Here is a 20,847-nt window from a genome sequence, read left to right as displayed (position 1 = left end):
GACTTGGCATTAAATAGCTGTCATCATTGAAATAATCAGGTTTTCTGTTTCCTTCTGTGTCAAGGTTAATAATTCATATTTTTCTAGAAAGTACAAATTGCATCTAAGTTTTCCAATTTATTAACACCAACTTGTTCATATGTCTTCATTATTTTTTAAAACTGTAGCTACAGTTATGTCCCTGTTTGTTCCTAATAGCATAATGATTGAAAGTATAGGGGCTGAGGTCAGACGGTCTGAAAGCAAAGGCTAGCCCTAGCACTTAGTTTTTCAGCCTTGACAAAATTATCTAACTTACCTATGCTTCCTTTTTAACAATATTCTAGCTTCATTTTATTTATTCATTTATTGCTTTTTAGGCCACACCCGCGGCATATAGAGATTTCCAGGCTAGGTGTCTAATCCGAGCTACAGCTGCTGGCTTGTGCCACAGCCACAGCCACAGCCAGATCTGAGCCATGTCTGTGACCTACACCACAGCTCATGGCAACAGCAGGTCCTTAACCCACTGAGTGAAGCCAGGGATCGAACCTGCAACCTCATGGTTCCTAGTCGGATTCATTTCCCCTGTGCCATGACAGGAACTCCATCTAGCTTCATTTTAAATCAGACAATTACTCTCCCTTCACAGGCAATGGAAGTCTTTGTTCCCTTTTCCTCTGTTATCTATTGTGGCTGAGATAAAGTCTGATGGCCACTCCTTTCTCATGGGGCATCTTAAGATTTTGTTCCTTATTCTTATGCTACACATTGAGCTGTATGCTCCTCAAAATTCATATTGTTGAAGCTCAACATTTAGTACCTCAGAATGTGACTGTATTTAGAGGTAGAGCCATTCATGGTGTCCTTATAAGAAGGACATGAGGACACAGATAGGCACTGAGCAAAGATGGAAGGAAGACAGTGAGAAGGCCATTTGCAAGCTAAGGAGGGAAACCTCAGAAGAAACCCACCCTGCTGACACCTTAGTCTGGTTTCTAGCCTCTAGAATAGTGAAGCTTTTCTTGTGAGGTTTTTTTTTTTTTCCTTTTTTTGGTTTTTGTTTGCTTGTTTATTTTTTGATTGGTTGTGAAATTTCTCCTGTGTAAGCCACCTAAACCTGTGGGACTTGGTTATGGCAGCCCCAGCAAATTAATACACCTTGAGACTCTACAGTATCACTGTCATTCATCTACTTATGAATTTATTTTTATTTGACTTATTTTTCATTCTGGAATTGGTACTCAGAGTACTCAAAAACTGATCTTCAATTCTGGTACATTTTTTAAATCATCATCTTTCAAAATATTGATTCTCCACCCTTACTTCTGTTTCATTTTTACTGAATTTCTATGAAAGATATTTTGGAGTATTGTCATTGATTCTCCATTTTTCCCAACTGTTTTTTTTTTTTTTCCTTAAACTTTTTTTCATTTTTACCAGCCTTTGTTTCATAATTTCCTGTTCTTTTTAATGAAAATCCTTCTCCCATTTATCTTGTTGAGCACTCCATGTTAAAGAATAAAGGCTACTTCATGGCGTAAACTCATGTTCAGTTTGGTTTTTCAGAACCATATTACTGAATTTTTGATCTCTTTATTTCTTTTGGAAATTTGGTTTGCAATCTCCTTTTCACTGAGTGGATATCTCCCCGCCCACTCTCCTCACTGTTATCCAGTAAAGAGTGCACGTAGCAAAGCTTCACTGCATTTGAGTTCCTAAAATAAATTTATACAAATAGAATACATTTCGGAGTTCCCGTCGTGGCGCAGTGGTTAACGAATCCGACTAGGAACCATGAGGTTGCGGGTTCGGTCCCTGCCCTTGCTCAGTGGGTTAACGATCCGGCGTTGCCGTGAGCTGTGGTGTAGGTTGCAGACGCGGCTCGGATCCCGAGTTGCTGTGGCTCTGGCGTAGGCCGGTGGCTACAGCTCCGATTCAACCCCTAGCCTGGGAATCTCCATATGCCACGGGAGTGGCTCAAGAAATAGCAACAACAACAACAACATCAGACAAAAAAGACAAAAAAAAACAAAAAAACAAATAGAATACATTTTAACCAGTTACATATTAGAGTTCTGTATAAGTTTCTATGCCTAAAAGAAGTATCTTTTCAAAAAATTTTTTAAAATAAAAATAAATAAAAACCACAAAGTTTGAAAGCACCTACAGTCTACTAGAATTTTCAGCCCCAGGGAACACAACTTTCCTCAGCGAACTCTGTCTAAGAAGCTGTAATGAATGTTTGAGGCACCTTTCAGCTACTGGGAGAAGCTCAAGGTTTCTCCCGTCTGAGCTATTTCCTGAGAAGGGAGCATCCTAGCACCATGCTGAGAAGGTTCTATACCAAACAAAGTCCAGCATGAAAGCTGGAGATTCCATAAGGCCTGTCTCACTTTTCTCATCCATAAGCATCACATTCTCTCGCTTTCACATCTGACTTTAGGACTATGCTTTATTGCTTCTTATTCATATTTAGACTTATTTGACCTTGAACTTATCATTAGGCTTTTCGTCTTCCACCTGAATTTAGACAGGCAAAGGGCATGCTCACAGCTGACACATGCTCCAAACTAGCTCAGCTCAACCACAGAGATTTGAGACCAAAGCCCCATAACAACAAACAGGATACATTTGCCCAGACTGTTTCCTCTGTTCTCTTCTCTTTAGCACCCATTGTAGCGATCATGAAAGAGTTGAACTTTAGGGTCTAGGATTAAGGGTTCCATTTTCCACTCCAACTATCTTACAGAAGTCTTAGCACTTAACAATGCATGTGCCTTGGAAATGGAGTCGAAAGTCACTGAGCAATTCCCTGCCCTGCCACCTCCTCCATAAGAGACCTAGGAGAACCCCCGAGGGACACGGGTCCAGACCTTCCCCCAATCCAGGAGAACCCGCCGGGCAGGTTGTGGCAAGGCCACTGCAGAGACGTGATGATGGGCAGGTCCTGGGGCTCCCCGCCACTCGGTTCCTCACTCTCAGGTCAAGGAGTTGCTAAGAGCTTCCAGTCCTTTGCAGGTGTCCTCAGGGATTCGTCCTGGGAACAGAGCCAAGCAAGTTATTTTCACAAATTTTTTCTGTTTTCATTAACATTATCCCACGATGCTCACTATTCCTTCATTTCTCTCTGGATTCTAAAGATCTTTTCCCCAGAAACTATCCAGGAGGTAGACACTCTTCTGTAATGACACTGCCAAGAATATCCTACATTCTTCCAAAACATCGAAAGCCTCTTACAGTCTCCCCAAAGACTGTCCCTGCCCCTGTCCCCTGATCTCCTCTTGCATGAAAACCCCCAAGACACACTGCAGAACTACAGTGGCACCTCAAGCAAACGCAAAAGCACTGTAGGACGTGGTCAGACGTGGTCTCTAAGAAGCAAGAGAGGAAAAATACTCCCTGAGCCCCAAACTAGTCATTACCCCAAACCTGTAATGATATGATGGTCTCTTTAGGATCCTTGAAAGCACTAAGTAAATAATGGAAGTGCTTGCTTAGCAGTGAGGCTGAAGCAGAGAAGGGGCTCCAAAAACGGTCTTATTTTCATTCCACCCACAACAGGAGCTCTTTGCCCATATAGTGGAATGAAAGACCAGATTTTTTTTTTTTTTCCCTGTCTTTTGAGGGCCACACCCACAGCATATGGAAGTTCCCAGGCTAGGGGTTGAATTGGAGCCACAGCTGCTGCTCTACACCACAGCCACAGCCATGCCAGATCCATGCCTCATCTGTGACCTACACCACAGCTCACAGCAATAATGGATCCTTAACTCACTGAGCAAGGCCAGGGATCAAACCCATATCTTCAGGGTTTCTAGTCGAGTTCATTACTGCTGAGACACAATGGAAACTCTAAGAGACCAGACAATTCTTAAACAAGAATTACTTGTCCATAATGGAAAGAACGCTTAGCCTGTACTAAACACTCTTTTAAGCACTTTGCAAAAGTGGTCATTCTATGCCACTTAACCACCAAGTCCCAGAGGCCTGGAGTGTTTATCCAAGTTACCTGAAGTCTCCCAGCTAGAAACTGCCGAGACAGGTCAAGGTTAAGAGAATGGGATGCAGATGCCAGAGAAAATAAAATTATATGCAGAAGGTTAGGAAAGTATAACTAGATAAGGGGCTAAAATTCATTTGGGGACAGAGAGGAATTAGGTGTGGGGAATGGCCTAAATGGTATGGGGCTGACATAGATGACTTAGATATTTTGGTCAAAAATCAAACATTTTAGGAATACATGTAGACCCAGAAAGGCAGCTGGGAATGTGGACACAGGACTACACTTAAGTACAATGTTATGTAGCATCAGTAATGAACCAAGAGTTCAGTTGTAAGTCATTCTGGGCTAAATTTCCTGCAAATCTAAAAGACAAGGGATGATCTTTACCACAGGTAAGCTGAAAAAAATGCAAGTTTTGCAGACCAATTAACATTTTTACAATATAATCACTTCTGAAAGATGTATGAAGTTACCCCTGAATATTTATAAAAGATCTCTGGAAGTTGCATTCCTGAACTTTAAAAGTTACATCACAGATTTTAATTTCTTCCCAAAACATAAATAAACTCTTCATATTGTTTAAGGTGTGGGTTTTTTCCCTCCATGCAATCAATCAAAATGCTGGTCTCCAGTGAAACCCCCACCTCTTTCCTCAATACCCAGTTAAATCCCTAGCAAGCTGTGTATCAGACCAGGGACCTGGTTGCATCAACAGCAGCAAACAGGGAAGACTCAGTGGAGCTGGACTGAAAGGGGCCCTGCCAGGGGAGGTGAGCAGTCACTCTGCTGCATGTGATGGGGAGACACGCATGGCAGGAAGCAGAGCACAGTGTCCAAAGCACTGGGCCGTAGACAATAGGTGAGGTCCAAGAGAGCTGCCAGTATCAAGAGGCCTCATCAGGGAACACAACATGGCATCTAGACATCCCAACAGGAGACAGGGCAGAGCTACGGGGAATTTTGGAGGGGGCAGCCCTTAGCAATCAAGGCAGGCATTGAACATTAGAAAGGTCTGTCTTCACCTAACAGAAGAGTGTCATAGCTAAGAGCTGAGATCCAGATGTGACTGCATTCGAATCTGAGCAATGACCTCCAGGTTCTTGGGCAGTTACTCAGCCTCTTTGGGCTTCAGTTTATCTACTTATCAATGGGGACATTAATATTATCTACTTGCTAAAATGTTTATAAAGATTAAGCAAGATGATGTGTTGAGTGATGAGTGATGAGTGCTGAGCACTGTGCTTAATATACGTTAGCCCTCATCATCACGATCATCGTCATTATTAATCCTGGTTTCTGTCATTTGTCTGTGATGAGTAAGGCTCCAGGCATTGGAAAGTAAGCCAGTCCATCAGCAGAGGAACAGATAAAGAAGATGTGGTACATATATACAATGGAATATTACTCAGCCATAAAAAATGAAATCATGCCGTTTGCAACAACATGGATAGACCTAGAGATTATCATACTGAGTGAAATAAGTAAAAGACAAACATCATATGAGATCACTTATATGTAGGATCTAGTAAAAATGACATAAAAGAACTTATAAAACTCACAGGTTTCAAAACCAATCTTATGGTTACCATAAGTGAAAATGCTGGAGGGGGAGGGAAGAATTCATAGGATGAAAATAACACATACACACTACTGTATAAAATAGATGATTACCAAGAACCTACTGTATAGCACAGGCATATCTACACAACAGTTTGTAATGACCTATATGGGAAAAAAGAATGGAGATATATATATATATATATATATATATATATATATATATACACATATATATATATACACATACACACACATATATACACACACACACGCACATGTATATACATATACTTATATATGTGTGTGTATATATATAACTGATTCACTTTGATGTACACCTGAAACTAAAACAACAACTGTAAGTCAACTGTACACCAAATAAAATTGTGAAGGAAAGAAGGAAGAAAGAAAAAAAGAAGAGAAAGAAAGAAGAAAGAAAAAACCAGCAGAAGCAGAAGAGGACTCGGCTTTAAAGGGACCAGGACTCTTGGAGACACTGATCAGGAGTCAGGCACAGAGGAGCAAAACAGAGCAGAAACAGGGTTTTCAGAGCTGGGACACAGATCTAATCCAGACCAGCAGAAACGGTGACTTGCCACAGAGCCGAGTCTGGGATGAATGCCCTTCAGGCCTCTGCCTAGGGTCAGGTTGAGCTGTAGAGACCAGGTCAGGGCTGAGCTGCTAGGGAGGAGGAGCTAGAGAAGACGGCAGAGGGCAGAGGTCAGGCCAGAGGGGACGCTAGGGAATACTGAGCAAGGCACGCATGCTCTCTGGGCTATTGTTTCCTCTTTTGCACAAGGCACGTGCAACTGGATTCGATTATCCACGATTGATAGAACAACGGAGTTTGGTATTTTTCCCCCGGGGACATGTATCACAGGTTTCAGATCAAGTTTTACAACACTGAAACAACGATGAAAATGTATTTGTCCCAGATCTCTGCTCTGCGAAAAAATATTATGTCTTCCAGACATGATCTGTTTATGAGTGGACATCAGAAGTTCATTTTAAATGTGTATTTACTTGGTTCTGGACCCAGAGGAAAGCCTGCAATTAGCTTAAAGTGAAAAGTTTTAAGGAGTTCCAAGGACACAGCATTTCTCTGAGAAGGGCCTGTGTCTATAATGGAGTGGGTTTGCAAACAGCCCCAGGCAGATGCCAAGTCCGCCAGTGTCACAAGACTTTCCTTATGAAGCGTCAGCCTGATTGGGTCAAGTCCTCAAGACAAGACATAATTATCTCTAGCATGATGCTGCTTCATACCAATACCATATATAGCTTTGGGTTTAGGCGTAGGAGAGGGAACACAACCGGTCTGGGGCTCAAGAAGAGTGTATGATTACAGAGACCACTCCCTTACACCTTTTAATTTTTTTACGATTCCCCCAGAAAAACCTTATAGTGGTTTGCTGGCTGTCTAGCAAGAAACCTGGTGCCCCTTAAGCTGTCCTGGCACAGCCTCTGAAAATTTTTAAGATGAGCTGAAATCAAGGAAAAACCGATCTGGGTAATTAAAAGACACATAAACAAAAGATCACGTACCAAGATGACTTGAAACCCTTTAGTAAAACCATTGTAAATTGTGCTTTGGGGAGAACAAAACCGTAAAATGGCATTGCGAGTAAACACATTATTGTATTAAATGTAATCTCAGGGCCATGGACTTTCCTGAGTCTGCTTCTATAATTTTCTATAATCTTTGCTATTTTTTCCTTGGCAAAAACCCTGAGAAGCCAGCCTTTGAAACAATGATCTTTGTTACTGGGGGGAGGGGGAGACAGTTGACATAACGCAGGTTTGAATGTGATCCACAGCAAAATCCAGGGCGGGACCCGTCTTTGTTGCACATGTAACACACACACAAAACCTCCCCACCTTTGTCCACTGAGCCAAGTGCATTGGTTGGGCAAACAGGCTAAGTTCTCCAGCAGGAAGGAAGGGTGTGCTCTTTACAGAACGGAGGAGGCAGCTGCCATGTGACGAGCGAGAACAGCAAGAAGGAATGAGAGGGCACAGCTCACATACCCTATCAGCAAAGGAAGGACACACAAAACCCTTTCACCCTCACCCCCTTCGAGGGCCCCTCACAGGCCATGGGCCTGGAAAAAACCAACCTTTGGATCCAACACTGCCCAGGATCACCACTGGCTTTTAATTCACTATTGGGTAGACCAAAGCCAACCCAAAATTCAGAAGGGCGAGGCCATGTGGACCTCACGGCTAGTATAAAGACAGAAATAACCAAATTGGGGTGGTTTGCAAGAGGAAAATAAAACCAGTACTTGCTGAGACCCTGAGCCATGGGCTGTGCTGGTGCTTTCTATGGCTATACTATTCAATGACTACGTTATTCATGGTTATATAATTTAACTCTGAAGAAGAGAACAGATCCCTGGCTTCTACTAGAAAATTACACAAAAAATTCAGATTTCCTCCAGGGTAGGCCAACTCCAAACCCTGCTCAGGAAATGCCACGTCTGCAACCTATACCACAGCTCACAGCAACACCGAATTCTTAACCCACTGAGCGAGGCCAGGGATCGAACCTGCATCCTCATAGATCTAGTTGGGTTCATTACCTCTGAGCCACGAAGGGAACTCCCCAACCCGATAACATATCGACAGTCAAGTCACGTGCCAAAATTCCCTACACGCGGGTTACGTGTTCTCTATCTTCCTTTGTGGGGTCAGAACTCAATATTATATGTTAGATCATGTTCAGGTCAAGAAATGCCTACTACCATCAATTTAAAGAACCAGACTTGCAAGTTGCCATCATGGCTCAGAAGTAACAAACCCAACTAGCATCCATGAGGACAAGGGGTCAATCCCCGGCCTCACTCAGTGGGTTAAGGATGTGGTGTTGCTGTGAGTAGTGGTGCAGGCTGGCAGGTCCAGCTCCAGTTCGACCCCTAGCCTGGGAAATTCCATGTGCCATGGGTGCAGCTCTAAAAAAAAAAAAAAAAAAAAAGAGACTTCCCAGAATGGAATTATAATAATTCCTTATATCACATTATGCAGTCATTATTCAATAACATTTACAGAGCAGGATACACAAGGGAGAAAAACATCCCCCTGCCCCTTCCACAGCTAAGAGCTTGATGTGGATTGTCACAGACAAGCAAGCAGCACACCACAGTGCAACAGAGGAAGGAGAGGCTGCTGGGAAAGGACACTGGCAGGTACCCAACCCAGCTTCCCAAAGGGCTCCCTCTGAACTTCCCAACACCCTTTAGCACCAGGTGTCACTGTCAGTTCTATAGATGAGGACACCAAGAGTTAGGAAATCTAAGTGTCTTGCCCAAGTCAGACATGCATATTCATAAAGCAAGTCTTGGTCACATCTAGGCATGAAATTTTTTTATTCCCCAAAGCAATAATTTATCAAACAGGACAGAGGATGCAGCTTTACTGGAATGGGCTGATGCAGCTTTCAAAGGTCCCAAACTTAATCTCAGGGACCGGTGTTCAAACTGGAGGAATCTGACGTGTAAGTCTCTATTTTAGCCTTACCTTTTAACCCCACGAAATTATGAGCCTGGTTCAAAGTCCCTTGAGAGAGACCACTGGAGACTCTACCTCCTTATCTGCAGATCTTTTCTATTAATACAAACTGCAGTTGACCCTTAACATTCACAGAGACTAACGTCATGAGAAATTTTGAATACTCAATATTTGTAAGTGCCTCTGCAACATATAATTTTCTCTATAAAATGTAGTCTTTCATTCACTCCTTCATTTAAGAAACAGCTTATTGAAATTTTGCTACAGGCAGGCAATAAAATAAAACCAAACAATTCAAGTGACCCCTTTAAAGAAAACAGCACATCTGGGTTAAGATGAGATACGAAACAGTCAGCGAGGCTCATTCACCAGGGAACTGACTCATCTCAATGGAACAACCTCGCCCACTCACATTCAAATCCCTATTTCAGCAAAATTATAAATACTGCATGTCATGGATTTTAGGTCATGGGTAGGTAATTGAAACGACAAGTGTTAAATCTATAAATGTCATAGGTTCCTATACCAGATGCTGGAAACTTAGATTCTAGTACAGTTTGGCTGTGTGGCACTTGGGTCAATCACTTGACTTCTCTGTGCCTTCATCAGAAAGACAAGAGGTGAAATAAATCATCTTCACAATTGTTCCTGGCTCTAAATACTAGCTCTATGAAGTGTTCTATTAAGGGCAGTTTGTAACCGTGTTAATTTTAAGGGCTTTGTCTCTTCAGGTTTCTATAGAAAAATGCCATTGACCAAGTGGGATGTAAACAACAGAAATTTATTTCTCACTGTTCTGCAGGCAGAACGTCCAAGTTCAAGGCACACATTTGGTGTCTGGTGAGGCCCTTCTTCCTGGCTCACAGATGGCCATCTTTGCACTGTGCCCTCACATGGGGGACTGGGTGAGAGACCTCTTAGGGGCCTCTTGTATAAAGGCACAAATCCCACACATGACAGTTGCTTTCTTATGACCCAATCACCTCCCGGATGCCCCACCTCCAAATACCAACATATCTATGTCCTTCCATGTTGCTGCAAATGTCATTATTTCACTCTTTTTATGGCTGAGTACTTTTCATTACACGTATGTACCCCACCTTCTTTATCCATTCCTCTGTCGACAGACATTTAGGTTGCGCCCATGTCTTGGCTATTGTAAAAAACAGGGCTGCAATGAACACCGAGGGGCACGTATCTTTTTGAATCATGGTTTTCTCTGGAGAGACACCCAGGAGTGGGATTGCTGGATCATATGACAGTTCTATTTTTAGTTTTTTGAGGAATATCCATACTGTTTTCCATAGGGGTTGCACCAATTTACATTTCCACCAAGAGTGTAAGAGGGTTCCCATTTCTCCACACCCTCTCCAGCATTTATTGTTTGTGGATTTTTGGTGATGGCCATTCTGGCTGGTACAAGGTGGTACCTCATTATAGTTTTGATTTGCATTTATCTAATAATTAGTGATGGTGAGCATCTTTTCATGTGTTTTTTCGCCATCTGTATGTCTTCTTTGGAGAAATGTCTATTTATATCTTCTGCCTTTTTTACTGGGTTGGTTTTTTTTGATACTAAATGAAGTTAGTCAAACAATGAAAAACAAACATCATATGATATCACTTACATAGGAATCTTAAAAAAAAAGGTTGCAAAAGAACTTATTGAACTTATTTTCAGAATAGAAACAGACTCAGAGACTTTGAAAAAGTTATAAAAAGAAAAAAAGCGGGGGGGAGTTCCCGTAGTGGCTCAGCGGAAACAAAGCTAACTCACATCCATGAGGATGCAGGTTTGATCCCTGGCCTCGCTCAGTGGGTTAAGGAGCTGGCATTGCTGTGAGCTGTGGTATAGCTGGCAGGTGCGGCTCATATCTGGCGTTGCTGTGGCTATGGTGTAGGCTGGTGGCTACAGCTCTGATTAGACCCCTAGCCTGGGAATTTCCATATGCTACGTGTGTAGCCCTAATAAAAAAACAAAAGGCCAAAAAAAAGAAAAGGTTATGTTTACCCAAAGGGACATGTGGGGGGGATACTGGGAGTGATGGACTGGAGGATTGGGATTGGCATATGCACACTGAAATACATGGCATGATTGACCCACAGAGACCTGCTGTGTAGCACAGAGAACTCTACCTCATATTCTGTGATAATCTATGTGGGAAAGAATCTGAAAAAGAATGGATATGTACGACTGGGTCCCTTTGTTGTAGAGCAGAAATTATCACAAGATATTTTGTTACCTCTGGAAAAATTGGAAACAACCAATTTCAATCAGATTGTAACCGTGGGTACGGGCTTTTTGCCATGCTGGCATCGGGGGACAGTTTCCTGTTGCCCCTGCCCCTACATGCTGTGCACTCAAGGGCCTGGATACCACACCCAGAACAGAATACTCTTTTTTTTTTTTTTTGGCTTTTTAGGGCCTCAGGTTAGGGTTGAATCGGAGCTGCAGCTGCAGGCCTACACCACAGCCACAGCGATGCAGGATCTGAGCCATGTCTGTGACCTACACCACAGCTCACAGCAACGCTGGATCCTTAACCCACTGAGCCAGGCCAGGAATCAAACCTGCATCCTCATGGATGCTAGTCAGATTCGTTTCCTCTGAGCCAGGACAGGAACTCCAGGACACTCTAACGGCCTCACCCAAACATCCAGAGGTCTTCAATCTCACATCAGAGTATCAAAGTCACACTGGTGGCAATAGGGGCCACGGGAATTGGGATTGTATTTATCTTCTGATCCCTACAGCAAGTAGCACCTGCCAAGTTAGGAAGTGCTCTAAGCACTGTCCCTTCAGCTACTAGGGGACCAAACTGATCCCCTAGTTCTACATGGCTCCCACACTTTAACACAAGCAGCACATGGGTGCCCACACACCTCCACATACACAAGCCCACATACTGTGGTTGTGTGCTTGCAAGAGTAGAACAATGGCAAACAGACACTTCGTTCATGGCTCTCCAGCCAAGAAGTTTCCCCCAGAATGATGCATTTGTTCCATACTGGCTTCACAAGAATTCCAAGCCTGGGTAAAACCTCTTTATTTGCAAGCTATGTCGAATTAAGATGCACAGAACTTTGGGCCTCTAGTTTCTTACTTGTAAGAAGAAAGGTTCAGCGGTTCTCAAATATTTTAGTAGGAAAAATGGCACAACACTGCTTTCCCTAAAGAAATCCTACTCAGAACCACAGTACGTAAAACAAAAGCTGACCTGTTCTTGGTGAAAGGGATCGAGACTTCCTTTCTGTCCCCTTTCCCAACACCCATACCCTGGGGAAACTGTGAAATCCACTCTGCAAAATAATCTCAAAGGCTCTGCCCAGCCTTGACCTTCTCTGAGTCTCTAAGTCCTGTATATGGTTATGTGTACCTGTAACTCCTGTACTATGGGATACAGTAAACTGGGCAGTAGCACCTTTTGGATATTTTAGTCTTTGGCTCAGTGGAGTGTATGTTTCAGCAGATCACAATCCTTCCCATCACCAGTGCCAGAGAAGGAGGTACTCAGATCACGGGAGCCTCAGCTCCACCAAGCACAGGAGAGGGAATGAGGGGACAGGGCAGAATGAGTCACACAGGGACAGTACACCATGCCAAACACTGCTTTACCAAGACGCCTTTATCTGCACCACTCACACGTATACATAGTTCTCACTAAGGTGCTATGAGGAGCATCCACAGCATAGACTTGATGTTCAATAAATAGCATTACAGTCTGATTTTCCCACCTTTGGAGTCTGGATAGAGGTACCACACTTTCACTTTCACATGATAACCTAAAAATGATGGCATCTGTTTACTCAGCCATATGAAGAATCAAAGGTCAGCTGAGTATACCACATTAGCATAAAGATTCGAATTTATTTTTTCTACAATTGGAAAAATTACTCTTGAAATATCACCAAATACTCCCTTTTTCTGACAGTAGCTTGGACATGAAAACAATGGTAGCTGAATACATTCTTTTTGAGAGTACATTTGGGTAGAGACCTTTAAATATAAAGCCATCTTCAAGTCAAAAGTGGATTCTGCATAAAATATTCATTCCACCTTCTGAAATGTATTAGAAATGCAAAGTGGAATATTTTTAAGTAATTGTGTTCCGGCTATTTCTTTTTATACTCAGATACTCTCTTTTTTGAGATCGCATTTAATCAGAAGAAAACCAAAATGGGAATTCTAAAGGTGAAAATGCTGGAATATAATTCGTGCTCTCATTTAAAATATGCTTTGTTTAAACTCTCAAAATGAAGAAAAACATAAATTGTACTGTATTTTACAGTGGAGCAGTAATCCAAACAATTTAGCTGCAAGTATTGTCATTAAAGTAACAACAGATTATCCCATCCAGAAACTGCATTGTCTTCTTTGCAACACTGCTCTGTTTATCTCCTTAATAAGAATTCCTATTCATTCACTTGGAAATGCTTCACTTTAAAAGAATAACAAATGGAGAATATCATTAATGATGACAAGAAAAGAGGGAAATTTTGAAGATGTTGCCTGGCTTTCGTGTATAATTGCAAAGAGCTTGCAAAGTAATAACATTAGTTTTATGAAGACTACTGGGCAGTTAATTCTTACTCTCTTTTCCTCTATTTTAATTCAACTACTTTTACTTCTTCTAAAATTTGACAGAATTTTCAAAAAGTTGCCTAACATAGGTTCGAGTGCTAAGATTTTCCAGATTACAGATTTAGATGGCCACCCTAGGCATGTGGCTTAGAACTTGGAAACTGTTAGCACAGTCAGCAGACTGGAGACAGCAGTCTCCTGTTCTACTCTTCCAGTCTCAATGGCTTATAACCGTATGAAACATCCCTGCTAAAGGTACTCACTATTAAAAGAAGGCTTCAGACGCACAAAAAATAACATTATGGAACCTAGTGTCCAGAAACAATTGTTCCACCTTCTCCAGTACAACTGGATGGAAAGCAATACACATGTCTAGCATAAATGGTGAGTTGTCTGGAGCAATTCCTGGGAACGGAGGGTTGATGACACTTGGTTGGAGTTAATGCTGTGAATCCCTCCCAGCAGGTCGCTTATCCTTAGGAAATGTCCTGATCCTCTATCACCTCTTCCTAAATCTTGCAATCGATCTCTCTTGGAATCTTGGAGCTGTCAAGACATGGAGGGCTTTACGTGGTTCCCAGATGTAGGGAAATCTGTGGTTCCTCCTCCAGGCTTGCTGGCACCAACCAAGATTCACAGCAATCTCATCAGTCCTAATTGATCGATAACTCCAAAAAAAATGTGACCTGTCTAATAATAATTTATTTCTAGTTTGTTGGTGTTCTCGCTTTTTGTTGGGGTTTGTTGGTTTGTTTGTTTGTTTTTGCCAAGGTGATTGATCACGTAGACCTTACTGTCAACAACTGGTAGAGTTTTCCTTACTCGCGACACATGTTGTGGTGAGACTTACCGTCCCACAGGATAATGTCAGAGAGGTTTCTGAATTTGTACCGCTTCTAACAACTGACTTAACAAGAAACCATTTGGGGATGGGGTTGGGGGGGATTCACGATCCCAAAAAAGAGATTAAAGAAAATTTCAGAAAGAATAAGTTAAGACTTTCTTAGGATGCCTGAAAACAAATCAAATGTAGTTTTACTTCAGAAAACTTGACAACCGCTGCTCTGTAATTTTTAAAATATTTACTATAAACAGCATTCAGAGTAGACTTCTCTCCTTTTTCTCCTTTGAGACACTCTGGGTTGTTGGGGTTTTTGTTGTTGTTGTTGTTTGGTTTTTTGGTAAATGTCACTAGCACCCACTGGCATATCCTCTTACTAAGGGGGCTTAGCTGCTGGGGGGTTAGGGTTTGAGAATATGGAGAAGATGGACTTCCAGAAAATCAATAAATAGTTTAGAAAAAAATAACCACAGAGTTGTTCCCTGGTGGCTCAGTGGGTTAAGGATCAACATGGTCACAGCCTTGGCTTAGGTCACAGCTGTCACGCATGTTCCATCCCCGGAACTTCCGCATACCAGAAAATGACCATAACACCATCCCTGGAGTGGATTCCATTAGGAAATCCCACTGAAGCACCCCGCTCACTACTAATTCTATTCAAATTTTACTTATTCTCATTGGGTGCGATCTGTCCTGCAGATCTGGCCCAGATATGGAAAATAAACCTTGGCCCTATTTCATAGAAATCCCTTAGTTTTTATTTCCATACACATTTGTTTGCATGTCACATAGGCCTGTGCTGTTTCCTTTGCTCTCTACATGCTGCCTCATCCTGATCCCCACCTTCTCCAGAGAGGGAAGCTGCAGACCCTCTCCCTCCCCGTCCCCCAAACCCAAGCAAGGAAGAACAGCTTTCCCCGAGGAGCAGGCAGCCCACAGAATCACCAGGAAAAAAAAATGCGCCTTCGGAAACGTCCTCAGAAGAGCCCAAACATGAAGTTCGGAAACATACACATGTTCATCGAATGACCCTGGTGTGAATTCCCACGTACAGCTCTCCAGCCCTTCTGCACAACAGGACCGGCCACCAGGAGAGAAAGCCCCAGAAAAGCTGTTCCCAAGCGATCAGGCATCTTCCCTGAGCCCCGGAATAAACCCGATGCCGATTAGCTCCTCTGATCTTGGGCCAGCTTCGTCTGCCACAGCACACGCTGGGGCTGCCTGTCGCATGGGGGAAGAGGGCTGTTCCGTTCACTGAGTACATTCTTGGAGCCACTGCAGCCAAGAGGTAACGTGTCAGAATACCTTCCCAAAATAGACGGTGCTCCTGCCAAGGATAAATGCGGACGAAGGGGAGGCTGCGGCATTCCGGTTCGAGATAGTTGGTGGAGGCATCTGCTTGCATCTCAAAGAGGAATATCAATCCTGCAGAGTGTGAAGGTTCTGGTGAGTCAACCTATGACAGGAGCCTACAAGTTAATTATAGTTATCAGAGATTATTCCCTATGAACACGGCAGTAAACCTGTTCAGCCATCTTTAGCTCTTCCATTAACAGGAAAAGGAGTCCCTTTGTGAATTAGGGTGAGATGAGCACCTTGAAGCTTGCCAAAAAGATTTGAAAGGGAAAAAAAAAAAAAGTCATGGCATGAAGCTCATTGATTTTTTTTTTTTTTTTTAATATCTGCTGCCGAAGATTTCAACAAAGCCTGGACTAATAAGAAAAGATTGTGTTCAAAGTTGCAATTTGGAAACCCAAAGAGGAGACACATCAGACAATTTAAGAGAATCGAGAGTTCTCTTGCGTCACGGTGGGTTAAGGAGCCATCATTTGTCACTGCAGCGGCTTGGGTTGCTGCTGTGGCATGGGTTCAATCCCGGGCCCAGGAACTTCCAGCCAAATTCTTTCCAGATTCTAGGTGCAGCCAAAAAAAATTTTCTTTAAAGAATCAATGGAAACCTTTTTAACCAAGTATCACAGCATTGCAATCAGAGCCTGAGAGGCCAAGTCTAGAATCTGAATTCACTGCAAAGATTGCCACAATGATTTAAAAATAAGGATGGAAACCACACATTAGTGTGCAAAAATATGACAACAGTGACACAGTGGGACAGTTTGTAGGAGACAAAAGTCACCTTTAAGAAAAAATAATCAAGAAGTTCCTGTTGTGGCTCAGCAGGTTAAAAATCTGACTTAGTGTCCATGAGGATGCAGGTTTGATCCCTGGCCTCACTCAGTGGGTTAAGGATCCAGCATTGCCTCAAGCTACAGCATAGGTCACAGATATGGCTCAGATCTGGTGTTGCCATGACTGTGGTGTAGGCCTGCAGCTGCAGCTCCTATTTGACCCCGAGCCCAGGAACTTTCACATGCCACAGGTGCAGTCCTAAAATGAAAAAGAAAAATAATCATGGTCGGAAGGATGCAGAGGAGTCAGCTAGTGCAGCCTCCCATCCCCCACCCTTCACCTCTGACCTCACCTTGCAAATGTGGAAACTGAGGCCTGAAGAGACAAGGGAATCTGTCCACTGTCCCACAGCTAGAACCAGAGCCCAAGGCAGCTGATCTGCTAGTTTACTGATTTTTCCAACCTCCACACATAAGAGATGCCAGCTATAAATCCCTAGCTTTTTCAAAAACTTCAACTATGCTGTGAAATATTACATAAACCTAGTTTTAATCCTTTTTGGACAATGAACAGTTTTAATGCATGCAATATGAATAGCTAGTTACATATAATTAGTCTGGATAGAAAAGAAGATGGGAGCTCCTGCTGTGGCTCAGCAGGTTAAGGAACCAACATAACATCCATAAGGATGCAGGTTGGATTCCTGGCCTCACTCAGTGGGTTAAGGATCCAGTATTGCCCTGGCTGTGGTGTAGGTCAGCAGCTGCAGCTCTGATTCAACCCCTCGCCTTGTACCTTCCATATGCCACAGGTGCAGCCATAAAAAGAAAACACAAGAAAACCAAACACGAGTGATAAAAGGTGTTTTCATACCAAAGTCCAAGACTAAGGTGAAGCTAAAAGCCACTCTTTGAATGCATAAGATCCCACCACTTTTCCAGATTTAAGTTTGAAACAATAATAGCGACTTCAAAACGTGTAACCAGTTGACAGATGCTAATATCACACTGGGAGGGACCTGAAAATTTAGGGTTGGTGGGTAGAGAATCTCTACTTTTTCTCCCCAGCTCAATTCAACTCAACCCCAAATCACAAGGAATGAAACCATCTCCCACTAATCCCAACCCAAATCAACACAGAGGTGAAGGGAATGGGGCCAGGTCATCCCCCAAATGTAGTCCCATCCAAGCCACAGCACAGCCCAAGCAGAACGAGTCCAAAACTCTAAAAGTAGTAGATTTGCCAGCAATGGGACAAGTCTCAGATTTTAACCTCTATTGAAAAGCAAAGCAACAACATGTTATAATAAATCAGGTATTCACTGCCATCCGATGCCATCACTGCTGTTACATAGAGACCTATAATAAAGACTGGGGCCATTGTTGTGGTGTTTTTGTTGATTCAATATGAACTAGCAGAAAGGAGCACACTGGGAAAAATGCCGAAGTTTACTTTCCTTCTCCAGCCACCCTCCAGTCCCAGGAGCCTCCATCCTTTCCTGGGGAATCGCAATCCTGGGAGTCTCCATCTTCCCATCCAGCCCCATTTTTCAGAGTCTTTTCTATGACATCACTCTCCAAACCTGCCACAGTCTCAGGACCAGACAGGCAGCCTCCTCCCATCACAACCTAGATCTTCTGTGCCCTGTTTTCGGCAACCCCTTACCTATGGAAAAAAGGATGACAGACAAACCCATACTGGCTTGTTAATGATTGAAGGTAATTTAACGCTAGATTGAAAGTACATTCACCTAAAGATTTTTAAAAGGTGGCATACTCTCCTGTGACACAACCAGATACTTGCAAATAATGGTTAACCCTCGGAAGTCAGCATAGGAGAGGAAAAGCATGGTGGTTCTGTAACAGGTGTCCCAAAAAGTGAGAAACGGAAGTCACAGGCATTGGGAACCTGGCCAGATGAAAAAAGACTAGGGTGGGATTAGGGGGAGGTTAATTATTTTGAGCTGTATCATGTGTGTGTCCAAGGTCTTTGCCCAGACCTTAGCTCCTTTCATTAGAGAAGCAGAGGCAAGAGAATATCATTCTTCCACTTACCAACTGAGGGATTTTTGACCAAATTGCTTAACCACTCTAAACCCCAATTTTGTCACCTGAATCCCAAAGGTTTATTCTAAGGATTGCAAGAGTCAATAAATATATGACGTTTTGCACAGTGCCTTGCACAGAGTAGAGGCTCAGCGGTGTTAAATCATCACTATTATGTGGGGGTTTTTTTCTTAATAGGGCCGCACCTGCAGCATATGGAAGTTCCCAGGCTAGGAGTCAAATGCGAGCTGCAGTTGCAGGTCTGTACCACAGTCACAGCAACACAGGATCAGAGCTGCATCTGTGACCTATGCCACAGCTTGTGTAATACTGGATCCTAAACCTTCTGAGTGAAGTCAGAAGAATTGAACACACACCTTCATGGAGAGTAGTTGGATTCTTTTTTTTTTTTTTTGTCTTTTGTCTTTTTAGGGTGGCACCCATGGCACATGGAGGTTCCCAGGCTAGGCGTCCAATCGGAGCTACAGCTGCCTGCCTATTCCACAGCCACAGCAATGCAAGGTCTGAGCTGCATCTGCAGCCTACACCATAGCTCACAGCAATGCCAGATCCTTAACCCACTGAGCAAGGCCAGGGATTGAACCCACAACCTCATGCTTCCTAGTCAGATTTGTTTCTGCTGCACCACGATGGGAACTCCAATAGTAGTTGGATTCTTAACCCACTGAGCCACAACAGGAACTCCATACTATTGTATGTTTTTAATATTAGCCATCCTCATTGTCATAATAAGCCTGTGCACTCTATTTCATCACGCTCCGTCTGCAGTCAGCAGGAGCAGCCTTGCACCATGATAATGGGAAGCTGTGTAGCACCAAAGAGGACAAGCTTTGCCATCACACAGGGCTAAGTTTGATGGTCCAATCTGCCATGACTGGTTTGACCGGAACAAAACACTTAACATCCCTGTTGCCTCAGTTTCTTCATCTGCAAGTGGGAGTAATAACATCAGTCTCCTAGGCATTCTGCCAAGATCGAACAAAATAGAGCACAAAAAAATGTTTTTAACACGTGGAATTCCCACTGTGGCTCAGAAGTTTAAAGACCTCACATAGTCTCAATGAAGATGTGAGTTGGAGCCCTAGCCTCAGTCAGTGGGTTAGGGGTCCGGCATTGCCCTAAGCTGTGGTATAAGTTGCAGTCTCGGTTCGGATCTGGGGTTGCCGTGGCTGTGGCGCAGGCTGGCAGCTGCAGCGCCACTTCGACCCCCAGCCTGGGAACTTCTGTGTGCCTCAAGTAGGGCTCTCCAAAGAAAACAAAAACATGTTTAACACAAACCCCAGTCCGATGCACAGGAAATGCTCAGTAAGTAATAACTATCGTGATTATCATCACCATCCCCATCACCACCACAGTCATCATCCCCAGCATCACTATCATCACTACCCTCACCACCACCCTCACCACCATCCTCATCACCACCCTCACCACCACCCTCCTCACCACCCTCACCACCACCCTCCTCATCACCATGACATCTTAGGTATGTGTGCTTCAAATGACTCATCAATCTGCCCCAGTTGCAGACATGACCCAAAAGACGTTCATCCATCAATTCTCAGCTCAAATGCCACCTCATCCTTTAAAGTCAATCCCTTCACACAGTACTTTGTTTATTTACCTCCTTGTGGTGGTCGCAATCTGTAATTAACTTGGGGATCTTGGTTTACTTGTTTATTTTCCTTTTCTCCTTGCTGAAACGTGAACTCTATAAGAGGGGAGGCTTTTTGTCTGTCTTGTAAAAACAATAGAACACAATCTGGCTAACAGAAGATACCGCAAAATATATGAGGAATAAAAAAAGGGAAATGAAGAGAAAAATGGTGATGAAGGGACTATTTGCAGATTCTTTAAGTTTTACAATCCAGAGGTGGAGACTGTTTCAGTCCATCTCCCCATCATATACCTATACCTAGCAGAGTAAGATCATGATTAATGTTTGTTAAATGAATGCATGTACAAATTCTACTCTTAGGCCCAGCCTGCTGGTCCCTATGGCCCTCAGAGACTTAACCCGAGGGTATCTTAGGAATGTCAGTGGGAAGCAGTTCAAGCCAGACATCATATATCTTCCTTGTGCCTATGAGGCTGCAGTCCTCAAATTTAGTGTGCATAGGCATCACCAGGGGAAAGGATTGTTGCAATCCCTGTTCTCGGTCCTCACTGTAGGCAATACAGGATT

At 43.1% G+C, this 20,847-nt stretch overlaps 1 long non-coding RNA gene across 14 annotated transcripts in view; it reads right to left on the bottom strand.

The window, feature by feature from the left end:
• Nucleotides 1–1,160: 1,160 nt before the first annotated feature.
• Nucleotides 1,161–20,847, bottom strand: part of LOC110260765 (uncharacterized) — a 48,695-nt gene continuing 29,008 nt past the window's right edge. For 4 of the 14 annotated variants that reach the window (XR_014804051.1, XR_002344168.2, XR_014804063.1 and 1 more), the window contains one exon: nt 12,658–15,897. This is a non-coding gene — a long non-coding RNA (uncharacterized LOC110260765). Of the gene's footprint in view, nt 3,020–11,447; nt 11,621–11,674; nt 15,942–20,847 lie in introns of those variants that run through there. The other 10 variants (XR_014804053.1, XR_014804052.1, XR_014804057.1 and 7 more) reach the window with 5 other exon arrangements.

The sequence above is a fragment of the Sus scrofa genome, chromosome 5 (assembly GCF_054392235.1).
Source record: "Sus scrofa isolate SSC_HxYL_T2T_F1_AM1 chromosome 5, Sscrofa_HxYL_maternal_Yorkshire_Landrace_v2.0, whole genome shotgun sequence".
In the NCBI taxonomy this organism is placed as follows: Eukaryota; Metazoa; Chordata; class Mammalia; order Artiodactyla; family Suidae; genus Sus; species Sus scrofa.
The sequence above is the reverse complement of the archived record's forward strand: the minus strand, read 5'-3'. Positions and strand labels throughout refer to the sequence as shown.